Raw genomic sequence first — 18,979 nt, 5'->3', positions numbered from 1 at the left:
ACTCGACATGGGGTTCCTATATCTATTATTTCGGATCGAGATACTCGTTTTACATCTCGGTTTTGGGAAAAGTTTCATGAAGATATGGGCACACAATTGAAATTGAGCACGGCGTATCATCCTCAAACGGACGGTCAAACCGAACGTACGAATCAAACTTTGGAGGATATGTTACGGGCGTGTATTATTGATTTCGGTGGTAGTTGGGATGAGCACTTACCTTTGGTGGAATTCTCGTACAATAATAGTTATCATACTAGTATCGGGATGCCACCTTATGAGATGCTTTATGGGCGAAGATGTTGAACTCCGATTTGTTGAGGTGAGATTGGTCAAAAAGAAATCGAGAGTACCAATTTGGTCTTAGAAACGAATAGCAAGATTGATATGATTCGGGATCATTTGAAAAAGGCTCAAGATAGACAAAATTCGTATGCCGACAAGTGTAGACGAATGATCGAATTTCAAGAAGGTGACATGGTGATGCTTAAGGTTTCGCCATGGAAAGGTGTTATTCGGTTTTGAAAACGGGGAAAGTTAGCTCCTCGGTTTATTGGGCCATTTAAAGTTTTAGCTCGTGTTGGTGAAGTCGCGTATCATTTGGAATTACCCGAAGAGCTTGCGGGGATCCATAATACATTTCATGTTTCCCATTTCCGCAAGTGTCATGCGGATGATTCATCTTGGGTACCGTTAGACGAGATTGAGCTAAACAATAAGTTAAAATATATTGAGGAGCCGATTGCCATACTCGATGAGAAGGTCAAAAGGTTGAGAAATAAAGAAGTGAGAACTTTTAAAGTTCAATGGCGTCGTAGTAAAGGTTCCGAATTTACTTGGGAGCCCGAAGAGTTTGTGTTAGTGTATCTTCCCTCTTGTCATGCGGCTTGGATCGCGAGGACGCGCTCCGATTCAAGTGGGGGAGAGAAGTAAGACCCAAATAATAATTGTACAACAGTGTAATTATGGTACATGAAGTGTGGGTGACTTTGTATATTAAAATAGAGGTCAGAGAACGAACTGGCTGGGTGCGCTCAGCGCACACTTAGGGGTGCGCCTGGCGCACTCCTCACTGTAGCCGGGTTCTGTTTGTTTTATTCAGATATTTTGATGGGCATTTTGGTAATTTCACTTGTGGACGAGTTGGAGGCCAGTAGGTCAGATCTTGAGGTATCATTAACTCCATTTTCAACAACCTTATCTTCTTCACTTTAATTTTAGAGAGAGAGAGAGTGTGTGATTTCTTGAGTGAGAAACCTTAAATCCAAGAGGAAGAAGTTGTTCTCTGGCTAAAGTACTGGTATTAAAGTTGTTCATCTACTCACTAGCTACGTTGTGGTTGTAGTGGTAAGCTCTAATCTTGTTTTCCTTACTTTGATTTTGTGTAAGGGTTAGGGTTTGGGTAAATGAAGAACATAAAACCCATATTTGTTGATTTTGGGTGTTCTTGGGTAAGATGGAGTCATGAAGACTCAATGGTAACTAACCTAGGGTTTCAAAGTGTTAATTGATGTTTATGAGTCCTAATTGGTTAGTTAATTACTAGCACACCTAGATAATTGGTAAATGGGTGTTAGTTGGGTTAGTGGATGACCTGAAATGGGTGTGTTAACCTTAAATGAGTCAAAGGGGTTAATGATTGACCTAGTTTGGGATTATGGGTATGAATTACCCTAATTGTGTTATAGTTAGTGTTGATAGACCTTAATCACTAGCTTTTAAGTGATTGACGATGGTCTTGACCCTTAAGGGGCGGTTTTTGTGAAAATGGGGCATTTAATGCATTTAATTCATTAAATGCACTTGAGTGAATTGTTGGTGTTTAGCCCAACAAGTTTGTTTGTTGATTGAGTACTTATTGTATTAGGTACTCTGCTTTGAAGCATTCGGAAGTATAAAATCATCACCAAATCGTTGAGGTGAGTGGAATAATTATATATGTATGTATATGATTTATTTACTTGTGGGGTATGGGTTAAAGTTCGATGTTGACGATACCATATCCTAGAGTATATTGTTGGTTCGTTTTGATGAGGGTTTAAGTTCGATGTTGACGATACCTCATGTATGGATTTAAAGTTCGATGTTGACGAAGCCATATCGCCATTGTAGTGAAATTCGATGAGGGTTTAAGTTCGATGTTGACGATACCTCATATGTGGGTTTAAGTTCGATGTTGATGATACCACATTTATTAGGACGAATGGGAATTAAGTTCGATGTTGACGATACCATTCGTTGAGCTAGCCTTGAGATTCGAATACTAATGGATGTTGTGAACATCAACGCTTATGTATTATGTTGTAACATATTGTATTGTTGCGTTATATGATATTGTTATACTAGCTTATGTTATCGAGGAGTTAGCGTTATACATTGTAAAGGTATGCTAATTATGTTGCTAGTATGTATGCGGATTTGTTGTAAGTGTTTGCAAGTAAGTAAGTTATATATGTATATGTATAATTATTGCATTCACTAAGCTTTGCTTACCCTCTCATTGTTTACCTTTTTATAGGCTCGGGCGTTGACAAGGGTAAGGGCGTACGGTTGGATTAGAGATTTCCTGCTTGTTTGATAGGGGACGCTTTTGGATGTGATAGCTTTTGGAGTTTGACCGAGATTTGGGTAGTTTAACCCCAAACACCATGCTCTTAGTGTCGTTTGAAATTTAAACTAATGTGGTCGAAACTCGTGTTTTGTATGAAACTCGTAAAACAGCCGATGTGGGCCCCGTTTTGTAAAACTCATTTTATTATTGAATCGTGTGAGTTTTAACTATTATGACATGTTGTGAAAAGCGTTTCATCAAAATATGTCGGGAAGTGGGAGATCTTTATTTGAAAAATTGCAAAACCGGATAGAACTGAAAACTGACCTGTGCGCGCCGCGCACCCTGAGGTGGTGCGCGTGGTGCACTCCACTGTTATAAAAAAAAAATTTTGTTTCGCGTATTTGGTTGGTTATTGGTTTGGGTCGTTACATCCCTATTGGGGCTAACCTAAAAAAATCTTCTAATTGGTCCCCCGTCGTTGTGAAATTTAATAAACGTTTAGTGAATTGGAAAGCAAAGTGAAACAACCCAACCCGTAATCAATACGACAAATTTTTTTTTTTTAAATTTAACAAACCATTAGCGCCCAAGTAAACTGTTACATATAAACCATTTAAACAATATCACAAGTTAAATGTTTACAAACAGCACAAAGGCCCTTAACAAATGTAGTACAAGTTCGACCCATTCAAATGATAGTTTTAATCCAAACGACACTTGAGTATGGTTTGGGGCTAAACTACCCAAAACTCTAGGTCAACTTCAAAAGCTTCAACAAGCATCCAACAAGGGAACTAGTGCCCAACAACCCCCTTCTCCTTCTCTACACCTGCATCTAAAAAGATAAACAACGAGAGGGGTAAGCTAATGCTTAGTGAGTGCAACAATTATACGATTACATATACAACCTACTTACTTGAAATCACTTACGCATTTACCGCATACATGCTAGCAATATAAATAATCATACTATCACAAGTATAATACCAAACCTTCGACCACACAAGCTAGCATAACAAAGCATATAACTCGAACAATATAATATGCTACATTTCAACACACCACCATGGTTAACCAATAATGCAAAGGATGGTACTCGCATTTCCCATCGTTGTTCATAACAACCGTTAGAGTACTTAACACGTCGTACACTAACACCACGGGTGGCATCTTAACACGTCGATACTTCACCCCGGGCGGTGTCTTAACACGTCGACACTTCACCCCTTACAACTCTCGGAGTGGCATCTTAACACGTCAATACTTCACCCCCGAGTGATGTCTTAACACGTCGACACTTCACTCGCCACGTGAGATGTGGTGTCTTAACACGTCGACACTTCACAACTGAAGCTACACAAATAAATACATTATATATGCACGCATATAATTATTCCACTCACCTTATCGCCTTTGGTGAACTAGGAATCAAGCTCGCAACCTTCAATGAATGCACCTATCACATTATGCATTTAATTAACATACAATCTAGTGGAATTAACCACTAACACTTAACTCTTGAGCATTTAATGACCCAAACGCATTAAATGACTCTCTTACACCAAAACCGCCCATTAATGGCCAAGACTCATTATAAATCACTAAAAGGTAGTAGTTATAGTCCAATATCAACAACTAATACCATCTAGGGTATTTTCATACCCATCTTGCCCAAACTAGGTCAACATTACCCATTTGACCCATTTTAACACTTAGCCTTACAAATTTGGTCAAACTTAACCCATTTACAAAGCTTTCATCATTTAACAAGTGTATTAGTGCCTAACAACACAATTAACACTTAAAATTCTCAATTTACATGACAAAACCCCAGATTATAGCCATTTGGGTTTCCTTACATCAATATAACCCAAATTCACCCATCAAATCCCCAAATGGGTCTTACAAGTCTCAAATGACCAAACCCTAGCCATAAATTAACTAAAACTCAAAACACGAAGTTAAGACTTACCAATACTATTGTGAAGACCCATCCTAAACCATCCGGACGAAGTCCATATCGATTATAAATGATTCACAACAGTTGATTACATCGCGAGGTACTTGACCTCTATATGATACATTTTACAAACATTTCATTCGTTTTTGAAAAGACAATCTTTCATTACAACAGAAATTGACGGCATGCATACCATTTTATAATATATCTAACTATAATTAATTTAATAATAATTTTGATGAACTCAACGACTCGAATGCAACGTCTTTTGAAATATGTCATGAATGACTCCAAGTAATGTCTCTAATATGAGCTAATGCACAGCGGAAGATTTCTTTCATACCTGAGAATAAACATGCTTTAAAGTGTCAACCAAAAGGTTGGTGAGTTCATTAGTTTAACATAAATAATCATTTCATAATTTTAATAGACCACAAGATTTCATATTTCCATTTCTCATAAACATACGTCCCATGCATAGAGACAAAAATATCATTCATATGGATTGAACACCTGGTAACCGACCTTAACAATATGCATATAAGAATATCCCCATCATTCTGGGATCCTCCTTCAGACATGATATAAATTTCGAAGTACTAAAGCATCCGGTACTTTGGATGGGGCTTGTTGGGCCTGATAGATCTATCTTTAGAGTTCGCGTCAATTAGGGTGTCTGTTCCCTAATTCTTAGATTATCAGACTTAATAAAAAGGGGCATATTCGATTTCGATCATTCAACCATATAATGTAGTTTCGATTACTTGTGTCTATTTCGTAAAACATTTATAAAAACAGCGCATGTATTCTCAGTCCCAAAAATATATATTGCAAAAGCATTTAAAAAGGGATTAATGAAACTTACACAAATAAATATTGTAAAACAGTTAATAAAGCATTTGCATGTATTCTCAGCCCAAAAATGTAATGAGTAAAAAGGGAGCAAATGAAACTCACGCATATAAATATTGTAAAACAGTTAATAAAGCATTTGCATGTATTCTCAGCCCAAAAACGTAAAGAGTAAAAGGGAATCAAATGAAACTCACCTATTGTATTTTGTAGTAAAAATACATATGACTATATTGAACAATGCAGGGTTGGCCTCGGATTCACGAACCTATATCATTTATATATATATTAACACATAATATGGTAATCGAACGAATTTATATTATTAGTGATATACTTGTTATTTTAATAACTTATATGTTATATGTTTTAAATTTAATGTTATGTACTAATTGTTAGTTGGTTAATTAATATTAATACTCGTAATTAAAAAGTTGTAATCTCTTTATAATGTTAATAATAATAATATCAATAATGTCAATTCAAAATAATAAATAAAAATGATAGTTTTATTAATAATGTTATTTTTAATAAAAATATAGTTTTAGTAAAAATGATAATTTTAACAATAATGATACTAAAATAAAAAGTTGTATTGTTTTTACAATAAAAATTATAGTTTTGATAATAACTCTTAATATTAATAATGCTTAATAATAATACTTGATAATAATTAATGTTAATAACAAAAATAATATTAATGATAATAATAGTTATAATATTGATAGTAATGATAATAATAATAATAATAATAAAAATAAAAATAATAAAAAATTACTACCTTAGAATAATCTTTCCTAAAAAGAAATAGGAAACCACCTCTGCCAAGACTCGAACCCATGACCTCTTGCTAAACCCACTTCCTTCCAAACCACTGAAGCACTCTCATGTTCTTGTTTATATTTGCGTTTGTATTTATTTAACCCAAAACCCTCGGCCCAATCTATTCCACAACTGACCCAACATAGGAAAAAGCACTCGGCCCAACATGCAATACCCAATTAGCAATTTAATAAACCCAATTATAGATTAATGAGTACAACAGAGCAAGAATAAATTTGGCTTGTCTGCTTTTCCCTTGTGTTCGACGTCAACAAAAAAAAAAATTCAAACGTGTACACTAGTAGTCGGTCCCAATCTGTTAACTTTCTTCTCACTTGTAGTATACTTGATTTAATTAATCATGAGTAACTAATCCACTTGATGGGTGTATGTATCTCGGCCCCTTTCTCTATCAACATGGAATTATCATTACCACTAGTAAACTAATCAACTCTTAATTTAATAATCTTTATTTCCGAAAAGGTGTAGGTGGTCCAAACATTTCACTAGTTCCGTTTCCTTTTTCTTAAAGTAATACAGTGGGATTAATTGTTTGGTGAGGGTGTCGGCATCAAAGAAAACGCACAAGTTGTCCACAAACAAATAATGCGTGAAATAGAAATAAGGTGGGGACCGGTTGGTGAGTAAAACATACATAAATTATTCGAGCAGGGTTTGGTTAGCAAAAGTTGTTAAGCAAGTGGGTTTGTGGGGTTCATTTCGGTAATGGTATCACAATCAACAACTATCAAAATCATTTGGTCACTTCTTAACTGTAACCTTTATTATTATTGTTTTATAAAATGGTAACCTCATCATTTATCATGTAACTTGTTTTAAACAACTATTGGAAAGAAAATTGGTTTGGAACTCTCGGCCAAAAGGAAAAGTAGCAGCGATAATGGTGGTGGTTTCATGGTAGCAGTTGGGTTCGATTTAAACAGAAATGGTTGCAGAAGTAGGTACCTTTTTATGGTGGTTTCACGTAATAAAGAATAAAGGCAGCAGCTAATATTTGCGAAGTGATGCAGGTGTATTGTTGTTTGGGTCCGGTTCAAAATAAGAGACAAAAGTATTGATTGATAAACCGAAGAAGAAGAGTTGGAGTTTTGGTCTTATTCAATTGTAAACGAAAAATAGTAGCAGAAACAGAAGAAAGGTGGTTATGCTCGATGGGATTTCTTAGTGGTGATGTGGTGGGTTGTAGTGTGGTTTGCTAACTTGAATTAGAAATAGAAAGGCAGCTGTACATGTGGTTTTAAAGTGATTTATGGAGTAAATTTAGGGTGGCTCAAGGTTCTGGTTAGGGTGTCGATTATAGTAGTAAACAATCGTGTTCTCAGGTATAAGATGAAGATGTTAATTTCGTGAGTTAGTGTATGTAAGTGTTTGTGCATATAATGTATATAAAATTTGAATTCTCATAAAGTTAAAAACAGTGAATATAATTGATTGCCATTTTTCAATATTCGTAACAGGAGAAGGAAATAAAAAAATATAAAATTGTGTACGATCCTAATTGATTTTGGATATGTCTGAGATTGGATGGGATTATGGTGGCGAGCTGTGGAGACCAAAAACAAAAATAAAGAAAAAGTTTGATAGATATATATAACAAATATGTACAATTAATCATAGTTTAAAGAATTTATATAATTAATATTAATAATTAATAATTTTTATAATAATAATAATAATAATAATAATAATAATTATTATATTAATAATAAAATAAATAATAATGATACTAGAATTATATGATGATAATAATTATAATATAAATGACAATAATAATATTTTGTATTATTTTCTATTAATAATAACTATAAGAATAATAATGATATTAATAATACAAATAATATTATTAAGGATAATAATAATTGAGAATAATATTTATAATATTAATATAACAAATTATGCTTTTTAAATATCATATTTATATATTATAAATTAAATTAATAATACAATTATCAATATTAATAATGAAAGTATTATAATAACTATATGTTAACTTATAATTAAATTTAACATAATATTAATTATGTAATGCTTATTATTATATGATAATATATTTAATATTTGTATATTATATATATATATATATATATATATATATATATATATATATATATATATATATATATATATATATATATATATATATATATATATATATATATATATATTTACTTGATAACATTTTATTTATTTTTGTATACTACTTTACACATTTAATTCAAACGATTAAATGGTATAATATTCATTCAACTTAATATATGCTCTTAAATTTTATTTACATATTTATTTTCACACACACATATCTATTTACATTTAATTGTTCGTGAATCGTCGAGAATGGTCAAAGATCAATTACATTTGTGAAAAAATAATTCAAACCTTTAGGAACTCGGTTTAATAGACGTTGCTTATCGTATCGAAATCATATCAAGATTAAGTTTAAATTTGGTCGGAAATTCCCGGGTCATCACAGTACCTACCCGTTAAAGAAATTTCGTCCCGAAATTTGAGTGAGGTGGTAATGGCTAACAATGAAAATGTTTTCAAGACGATTATGAGTCGATAAATTAGAGTTTTATTACTGTTGAGTAATATGGATAAGATAATTCAATTACTCGAAGCGTACTAATGAAGCTATCACAAAAGTGTGAGATGGGTAACAGTGTTTCGTCAAATCTTTTGACGTAGATATGGTTGATTTCCGGAATTCAAGGGATTTAGAGAAAATCTTGGAAATTTGTAAGATCCGATTCTTTGAGATTTATGGAAATTAAGATCTCTATAATTAAATACGGTGATCTGTCTCGATTTCTCTGTCTGGTATTTCCACTATAAATGAACTTCTTCCGTTCCATTATTTTCACCATTCCAATACTTTCTTTCTTAGTTCATACATCCAAAAGATTGTGAAAATGCTTAATCCATTTCTAATCCTTGATATTTTTCTAATTATCATTTCTGTCATCCTCTTTTCAATCTTTCCACCAGAAAAATCTGTTTACTTCTATTATTACCTTGGGGTGATACTATTCTTAATTATATCAAGTCTTTATATTGTTATTCGTATTAATATCCAAGATTTGTAACCTCCGTGTTGTTATTGGGCTTTATATTTCCTCTTAGATTTTGGAGCTTTGTCCCTTCGTTTCTTCTTCTTGCGATTAAACACCGCTTGTAATGGTTCAGAATTCGCAGATATAAATTTCAGAATGAACATTGTTAATGTTCTAAGAAGGAAATCGTAATGGCACGATTTAATTTGTCGAATTACCAGAATCACTGAGAATAGAACTATCAAGAATATATTTTCTTGATATGTTCAGAAGTTAATTTGAATGAAAGAGTTATGTAACATGGCACATGATGACGTTATGATCTGTGAATCATCACATTCCATTAGAAACTCAGCATGACTTACTATAATATAATCACGTTGATCAAGTGTTATTATATTATACTAACTCATGCATCAGTTTCCAACATTACTTCAATAACATTCATATCTTAAGCCTGAAAGTTTACAGAATATAGAAACTAACAGTTTCTATATGATGTAACACTGATAGCACAAATAGATTAATGATTTTGGATAAGAATAGGTATGAAAATATCTTCAGAAATATGGAGGATATTTATAATGAAAGATACGATGGTATCTTGGAATTTCTAATATCGATGGATGATGAAGAAGATTTATCCGTAAGGGTTTAGATTCGGAAGCAAGGTATTCGTTAAAGATTTCATTTGAAACAGAATCATTTAGATTCTTTGAAGTCAAACTTATTCTTTGTGATTTGTCCACGGATTTCTTCATAGTTTCGCATAATCTGCTTTTCGGTACTAAATTTTCTATTGAATGTTTTCAATATAATGATACACAGGAAGCACGAAGAGGTATATAATTTCGGACGAGAATATTTATGAAAATATCCTCAGAATTATCGAAGATATTGATGATGATATTTTGGAATTTCTAAGTTCGATGGTTGATGGAGAAAGATTTTCCGCAAGATTTTAACATGACTTCGGAGCAAGATATTCTTTGAAGGTTTCATCGGATCTAGAATCACCTGGATTCTTTGAATATATGGTATGGTACTTGTATTTGTCCTTGGTCTCCTTCGTGGTTAGCTCAATCCATTTTCCAGTTCCAACTTTTCTGAGCTTTTCCAACATACTATTCTTTATCATCAAACTTCCGATGATTAAGGTCATTTACGGTTGCCTACAGTTTCTGCTGCTTCATTCAGCTTTTTCAACATTCAGAGTATCGATTCGTAAACTGGGTGCCTTTTCAAAATTTCAGAATTGAAGATCGTAATTCTAGGAGATAATTGTTATATGTATACATATAACTATTGATGTAGAATTGCTACAAGATTCAAAATATTGATTGCTGATTCCTCTACATTTACTGCTACTATATCTGAATCATTGGTTATCGATCCGAGGTGATTTTTAAGAGAATTGTGTTTTTAGATGATTAAACGCTGATGGTAATATGGTGGAATATAAAAGGTTCCCCGGTAACAATAAAAGAACATACATATAAATCAAGGTGATAATAAGGTTGTTTCGAACGAAAAGTCGTAGTTAATTTATTGAAGCTGTGACAAAATTTGCTACTTTGAAAAGGGATCGTAAAGTTATTTTTGCTAATAAATGCCAAAGGATCTGACGCGGCTACGTGTTAAACTTTTACTCAGTTGCCGAGAGTTTCTCAGGTGCATAACTATATGCATAAATCTTTCCTTCCGTAGATGAAGTGCGGTTGATTCATCATATCGATTGAGGTGTTTTCAAGAATCATGAAAGGTTTGAATGCAGAATGTAATCGTGAGGATACAAATGAGGTTTAAGATGAAATCAAGTGGCAAACTTGAAGAATTGTTTAGTTTCATATGTTATAATTAATATTTTAATTCATTTTAATTGTCCAATATTATTAGTCCACAGTCGATAGTCCACAGTTGACAGTCCAATAATTTATATATAGTTTAATATATAATATTCGAATTAATTTATACGTGTCGTGACCCGTATACGTCTCAGACTCGATCACAACTCAAAGTATATATATTATTATAGAATCAACCTCAACCCTGTATAGAGAACTCGATCATTACTGCATATAGAGTGTCTATGGTGATTCCAAATAATATATATAGATGTGTCGATATGATATGTCAAAACTTGTATACGTGTCCCGATATTTAAAGTGCGTAAAATAAATAACAAAAATTAAATGACGATAAATAAAGTGCGTAAAGTAAATAACAGAAATTAAATGACAATAAATAAAATTGCGAGAATATAAATTGCGATAAAATAAATTGCGATAATTAAATTGCGATAAATAAAATGTAATACGGAATTAACAGTTAGCTAGGAACAGTTAGCTAGGATTTTGTTAGCGTGGTTTCTTAATAAAATTTAATATTGTTAATTAGTCTGTTTCTAATCAATTTTTTTATTGTGTCCATTATTTCTTCATTATGCCACTTGTTGGATTCTGATAGGTCAAAATCCAAATATGAAATTGAATTTGAATGAAAATAGTTATTCTTTGGTGAACGGATACGTATCTCGGTGGTTGTAAATAGGATAGCGAATAACTGTTGAATCAGATTCGAAGAATATACAGTGTAACTTATTAATGTGAAATTTAAATATTCCTCGGGTATTACCTACCCGTTAAAATATTTTCACCATTAACAGTTTGTACAAAAGAATTTTTAATTACAATCTTTATGAAAACCTATATACATATATATTTTCTTCAGATGTAATCATGAATTTAATGAGTTAACTTAATATTAAACTCATTTAGTTTTCGGTTGGAACTAGAATAAATAATCTCTAAAACTTTAGAGATTACATATTCATCTTGTTGAACAAAGATAAATGAGGTAGAATGATAAGTCGAACGAAGATCAAACTCGAAGTACAGATGGTGATATTGAGGCATAGATTGTTGATGGTACTGGTGCTGTTATTGATGGTACTGTTGGTGCCGGTGATGTTGCTGAAGCTGGTAGATTTTGCACCATATTCTCCAAATTAATTACTCGAGCGCGAAGTTCGTTGACTTCTTCTATTATTCCGGGATGATTGTCGGTCGGAACGAGCGGATGAATAAATTTTAGAATTTTAGATAGAATATAATCGTGGCGAGATATTCGGGAAATGAGGGTGAAGATGGTGTTTCGGATTGGTTTGCCAGTGAATGTTTCAAGTTCTTCACCCAGCGAACAATATGGTGGGTAAAAGGGATCGATTCTTATTGTCTCCAATGATTAAGTAGACTACGAACTCATCATATGAATTGGGGATGGTTGGTTGGTTGATTCATTCTGGTGACGCTGCTTTCGGAGCTTAGATGACTATCCATTCGGAATAAATGTCGGGATAACTATCGGAATAGTTATCGGAATCCGAGGGACTCGAACTAGTTGAGGGATTCATCTCGTATGATCAGATGAAGGATTTTCGATAAGAAATAGATTATAGGATATAGATTAGTATCCTGCAATACATAATTTACATATGCATATATAATACTAAAATCCCATAAGTTACGGAGGAATCTACGGAAGCTGTCAGGCAAAAGTAACTATAACAGATACGCTAAGATATGAATTTTGTCTATACACTATTCATGCAGTCAATGCAATAAGATGTATCTAGACTAAGAATAATAAGCATGTAATTTACTAAGGATGATAAGCAAATGATTTTCGACAAAAATGATAAGCAAAACTTTTGACATGCAGACACGGTCGAAGTCCAGACTCACTAATGTATCCTAACGACTTATCAGTTAGACACACTAATGCAGAACCGGTTCACTAAGACCTCCGCTCTGATACCAACTGTGAAGACCCGTCCTAATCCATCCGGACGAAGTCCATATCGATTATAAATGATTCACAACAGTTGATTACATCGCGAGGTACTTGACCTCTATATGATACATTTTACAAACATTTCATTCGTTTTTGAAAAGACAATCTTTCATTACAACGAAAATTGACGGCATGCATATCATTTTATAATATATCTAACTATAATTAATTTAATAATAATTTTGATGAGCTCAACGACTCGAATGCAACGTCTTTTGAAATATGTCATGAATGACTCCAAGTAATGTCTCTAATATGAGCTAATGCAAAGCGGAAGATTTCTTTCATACCTGAGAATAAACATGCTTTAAAGTGTCAACCAAAAGGTTGGTGAGTTCATTAGTTTAACATAAATAATCATTTCATAATTTTAATAGACCACAAGATTTCATATTTCCGTTTCTCATAAACATACGTCCCATGCATAGAGACAAAAATATCATTCATATGGATTGAACACCTGGTAACCGACCTTAACAATATGCATATAAGAATATCCCCATCATTCTGGGATCCTCCTTCGGACATGATATAAATTTCGAAGTACTAAAGCATCCGGTACTTTGGATGGGGCTTGTTGGGCCCGATAGATCTATCTTTAGAGTTCGCTTCAATTAGGGTGTCTGTTCCCTAATTCTTAGATTACCAGACTTAATAAAAAGCGGCATATCGATTTCGATCATTCAACCATATAATGTAGTTTCGATTACTTGTGTCTATTTCGTAAAACATTTATAAAAACAGCGCATGTATTCTCAGTCCCAAAAATATATATTGCAAAAGCATTTAAAAAGGGATTAATGAAACTCACGCAAATAAATATTGTAAAACAGTTAATAAAGCATTTGCATGTATTCTCAGCCCAAAAATGTAATGAGTAAAAAGGGAGCAAATGAAACTCACGCATATAAATATTGTAAAACAGTTAATAAAGCATTTGCATGTATTCTCAGCCCAAAAACGTAAATAGTAAAAGGGAATCAAATGAAACTCACCTATTGTATTTTGTAGTAAAAATACATATGACTATATTGAACAATGCAGGGTTGGCCTCGGATTCACGAACCTATATCATATATATATATATATATATATATATATTAATACATAATATGGTAATCGAACGAATTTATATTATTAGTGATTTACTTGTTATTTTAATAACTTATATGTTATATGTTTTAAATTTAATGTTATGTACTAATTGTTAGTTGGTTAATTAATATTAATACTCGTAATTAAAAAGTTGTAATCTCTTTATAATGTTAATAATAATGATATCAATAATGTCAATTCAAAATAAAAAATAAAAATGATAGTTTTATTAATAATGTTATTTTTAATAAAAATATAGTTTTAGTAAAAATGATAATTTTAACAATAATGATACTAAAATAAAAAGTTGTATTGTTTTTACAATAAAAATTATAGTTTTGATAATAACTCTTAATATTAATAATGCTTAATAATAATACTTGATAATAATTAATGTTAATAACAAAAATAATATTAATGATAATAATAGTTATAATATTGATAGTAATGATAATAATAATAATAATAAAAATAAAAAAAAAATTACTACCTTAGAATAATCTTTCCTAATAAGAAATAGGAAACCGCCTCTGCCAAGACTCGAACCCATGACCTCTTGCTAAACCCACTTCCTTCCAAACCACTGAAGCACTCTCATGTTCTTGTTTATATTTGCGTTTGTATTTATTTAACCCAAAACCCTCGGCCCAATCTATTCCACAACTGACCCAACATAGGAAAAAGCACTCGGCCCAACATGCAATACCCAATTAGCAATTTAATAAACCCAATTATAGATTAATGAGTACAACAGAGCAAGAATAAATTTGGCTTGTCGCTTTTCCCTTGTGTTCGACGTCAACAACAAAAAAAAAAAAAAAATTCAAACGTGTACACTAGTAGTCGGTCCCAATCTGTTAACTTTCTTCTCACTTACAGTATACTAGATTTAATTAATCATGAGTAACTAATCCACTTGATGGGTGTATGTATCTCGGCCCCTTTCTCTATCAACATGGAATTATCATTACCACTAGTAAACTAATCAACTCTTAATTTAATAATCTTTATTTCCGAAAAGGTGTAGGTGGTCCAAACATTTCACTAGTTCCGTTTCCTTTTTCTTAAAGTAATACAGTGGGATTAATTGTTTGGTGAGGGTGTCGGCATCAAAGAAAATGCACAAGTTGTCCACAAACAAATAATGCATGAAATAGAAATAAGGTGGGGACCGGTTGGTGAGTAAAACATACACAAATTATTCGAGCAGGGTTTGGTTAGCAAAAGTTGTTAAGCAAGTGGGTTTGTGGGGTTCATTTCGGTAATGGTATCACAATCAACAACTATCAAAATCATTTGGTCACTTTTTAACTGTAACCTTTATTATTATTGTTTTATAAAATGGTAACCTCATCATGTATCATGTAACTTGTTTTAAACAACTATTGGAAAGAAAATTGGTTTGGAACTCTCGGCCAAAAGGAAAAGTAGCAGCGATAATGGTGGTGGTTTCATGGTACCTGTTGGGTTCGATTTAAACAGAAATGGTTGCAGAAGTAGGTACCTTTTTATGGTGGTTTCACGTAATAAAGAATAAAGGCAGCAGCTAATATTTGCGAAGTGATGCAGGTGTATTGTTGTTTGTGTAGTGACCCGAACTTTTCCATGTTTATATATATATTAAATGAAATTGTTATTTACATGATTAAGTGTTTCCAACATGTTAAGCAATCAAACTTGTTAAGACTTGATTAATTGAAATAGGTTTCATATAGACAATTGACCACCCAAGTTGACCGGTGATTCACGAACGTTAAAGCTTGTAAAAACTATACGATGATATATATATGGTTAAATATATAGTTAACATGATTTTATTATAAGTATGTATCTCATTAGGTATTTTAACAATGAGTTATATACATAAAAATGAGACTATTAATTTAAGAAACTCGAAAACGATATATATAACGATTATCGTTATAACAACGTCTTACTAGGTACATATGAATCATATTAAGATATTGATACACTTGGTTAATTATGTTAAATGATAAGTAAATATATTATTAAGTGTATTAACAATGAAATACATATGTAAAAATAAGACTACTAACTTAATGATTTCGAAACGAGACATATATGTAACGATTATCGTTGTAACGACATTTAACTGTATATATATCATACTAAGATATATTATATATCATAATATCATGATAATATAACAATTTAACATCTCATTTGTTATAATAAACAATGGTTTAACAACATTCAACAAGATCGTTAACCTAAAGGTTTCAAAACAACATTTACATGTAACGACTAACGATGACTTAACGACTCAGTTAAAATGTATATACATGTAGTGTTTTAATATGTATTCATACACTTTTGAAAGACTTCAAGACACTTATCAAAATACTTCTACTTAACAAAAATGCTTACAATTACATCCTCGTTCAGTTTCATCAACAATTCTACTCGTATGCACCCGTATTCGTACTCGTATAATACACAGCTTTTAGATGTATGTACTATTGGTATATACACTCCAATGATCAGCTCTTAGCAGCCCATGTGAGTCACCTAACACATGTGGGAACCATCATTTGGAAACTAACATGAAATATCTCATAAAATTACAAAAATATGAGTAATCATTCATGACTTATTTACATGAAAACAAAATTACATATCCTTTATATCTAATCCATACACCAATGACCAAAAACACCTACAAACACTTTCATTCTTCAATTTTCTTCATCTAATTGATCTCTCTCAAGTTCTATCTTCAAGTTCTAAGTGTTCTTCATAAATTCCAAAAGTTCTAGTTTCATAAAATCAAGAATACTTCCAAGATTGCAAGTTTACTTCCAAGTTTTCTAAATCCATTCCAAGTAATCATCCAAGATCAAGAAACCTTTGTTACTTACAGTAGGTTATATTTCTAATACAAGGTAATAATCATATTCAAACTTTAATTCAATTTCTATAACTATAACAATCTTATTTCGAGTGGAAATCTTACTTGAAATTGTTTTCGTGTCATGATTCTGCTTCAAGAACTTTCAAGCCATCCAAGGATCCTTTGAAGCTAGATCCATTTTTCTCATTTCCAGTAGGTTTATCCAAGGAACTTGAGATAGTAATGATGTTCATAACATCATTCGATTCATACATAAAAAGCTATCTTATTCAACGTTATTAACTTGTAATCACTAGAACATAGTTTAGTTAATTCTAAACTTGTTCGCAAATAAAGTTAATCCTTCTAACTAGACTTTTAAAATCAACTAAACACATGTTCTATATCTATATGATATGATAACTTAATGATTTAAAATCCGGAAACACGATAAACACCATAAAACTGGATATATGCCATCGTAGTAAAACCGGGAGCTGTTTTGGTTGGGATAATTAAAAGCTAAGAAGAACTTTGATTTAAAAGCTATACTTCTGGAAAAATGATTTTTCTTATGAACATGAAACTATATCCAAAAATCATGGTTAAACTCAAAGTGAAAGTATGTTTTTCAAAATGGTCATCAAGATGTCGTTCTTTCGACGGAAATGACTACCTCTTTCAAAAACGACTTGTAACTTGTATTTCCGACTATAAACTTATACTTTTTCTATTTAGATTCATAAAGTTAAGTTCAATACGAAACCGTGGCCACTGGAATCACTCAAAACGGATTAGAAACGAAGAAATGGCGAGTAAAACAAGATTGATAAAAACTACTCATTTTACCTACGTGAAAGTTAGTAATAAATCTATTCCAACCATAACCTAATCAACTTATATTGTATATTATGTAATCTTGAGATATCATAGACACGTATACAATGTTTCGACCTATCATGTCGACCCATCTATATATATATTGCGGAACAACCATAGACACTCCATATGTGAATGTTGGAGTTAGCTATACAGGGTTGAGGTTGATTCCAAAATATATATATAGTTTGAGTTGTGATCAATACTGAGATATGTATACACTGGGTCGTGGATTGATTCAAGATAATATTTATCGATTTAATTCTGTACATCTAACTGTGGACAACTAGTTGTAGGTTACTAACGAGGACAGCTGACTTAATAAACTTAAAACATCAAAATGTATTAAAAGTATTGTAAATATATTTTGAACATACTTTGATATATATGTATATATTGTTATAGGTTCGTGAATCAACCAGTGGCCAAGTCTTACTTCCCGACGAAGTAAAAATATGTGAAAGTGAGTTATAGTCCCACTTTTAAAATCTAATATTTTTGGGATGAGAATACATGCAGGTTTTATAAATGATTTACAAAATAGACACAAGTACGTGAAACTACATTCTATGGTTGAATTATCGAAATCGAATATGCCCCTTTTTATTAAGTCTGGTAATCTAAGAATTAGGGAACAGACACCTTAATTGACGCGAATCCTAAAGATAGATCTATTGGGCCCAACAAGCCCCATCCAAAGCACCGGATGCTTTAGTACTTCGAAATTTATATCATATCCGAAGGGTGTCCCGGAATGATGGGGATATTCTTATATATGCATCTTGTTAATGTCGGTTACCAGGTGTTCACCATATGAATGATTTTTATCTCTATGTATGGGATGTGTATTGAAATATGAAATCTTGTGGTCTATTGTTACGATTTGATATATATAGGTTAAACCTATAACTCACCAACATTTTTGTTGACGTTTAAAGCATGTTTATTCTCAGGTGAATACTAAGAGCTTCCGCTGTTGCATACTAAAATAAGGACAAGATTTGGAGTCCATGTTTGTATGATTTTGTGTAAAAACTGCATTC

This window comes from Rutidosis leptorrhynchoides, chromosome 11 (assembly GCF_046630445.1).
Source record: "Rutidosis leptorrhynchoides isolate AG116_Rl617_1_P2 chromosome 11, CSIRO_AGI_Rlap_v1, whole genome shotgun sequence".
NCBI lineage: Eukaryota > Viridiplantae > Streptophyta > Magnoliopsida > Asterales > Asteraceae > Rutidosis > Rutidosis leptorrhynchoides.
This window is presented reverse-complemented; position numbering follows the sequence as displayed.